This window comes from Penaeus monodon, chromosome 34 (assembly GCF_015228065.2).
Source record: "Penaeus monodon isolate SGIC_2016 chromosome 34, NSTDA_Pmon_1, whole genome shotgun sequence".
In the NCBI taxonomy this organism is placed as follows: Eukaryota; Metazoa; Arthropoda; class Malacostraca; order Decapoda; family Penaeidae; genus Penaeus; species Penaeus monodon.
This window is the reverse complement of record NC_051419.1, coordinates 29,093,592-29,094,404: the sequence shown is the minus strand read 5'-3', so window position 1 is coordinate 29,094,404 and position 813 is coordinate 29,093,592. Positions and strand designations below refer to the sequence as shown.

General features: G+C 43.7%; 1 protein-coding gene across 1 annotated transcript in view; it reads right to left on the bottom strand.

The window, feature by feature from the left end:
• LOC119594872 (proton channel OtopLc-like) overlaps window positions 1–813 on the bottom strand; it is a 98,349-nt gene that overhangs the window by 31,543 nt on the left and 65,993 nt on the right. The window lies entirely within an intron of this gene.

Below are 813 nucleotides of genomic sequence, written 5' to 3'. Positions count from 1 at the left end.
GGGGGGAAAGAAGAAAGACTGCAGATGCAAATGAATCAACTTCATTCATAAACCGATGAGTAAAGACAATAGGCCTCGCGTAAAAGAGTGAAGTAAACATAGCCAGCATTCCTTCTCAGAGTACGGCCGGTAACTTGATCATAAAATCTTTCTTCCCTTCCTTCTTATTCCTTCGTCAATTACATTTCCCGAGGGCCAGCGACCGAGAACCGCTACTCACAGTTAAGCATTTCGTCAACAGCTGTTGGGTTCCGCGGCCGCCTTGACGCCGTCCAACGGTTCCTCGTCGCTTCCCATTTTCTGTCTCGGCGAGTGAACGACAGAAAATGGGAGTCTTCTCTGAACAGAAAACGGGGAGCGCTCTTGCCATATGTCGCGAATAACTGGACTTAAACTACAGTACAGTATCTTTTAAGAATGCCTGACCATATTTTCGTTGTCAGTACTTTGTCTTGGAGAGCTATTTTGCGGTCAGATCAGTCACACTTTATCACTGTATATATAACCTATATTTCTGCGGTAGAAGGGGGTCCAAAGCCCCAACACATAGCAATCAGAACGACAGCTGATTACGTTTATATAAAGTACGGTGGTTAGACGAGAGAAATAAATATTAGTAATAACGCTGTGAACGACGTTCCTGAGAATGGCAATGTAAACGCAATATGATAAAACATAAAAACAGACAGTGACAAAATCTTGCTCTCACGATGACCAGCAATAACGGAGATCTCACAGGATTAGCAACAACAGCTGGAAACAACAGCACAAACAAAACAGATGACTGAGACAAGAAACAGAGCCTATGGTAGG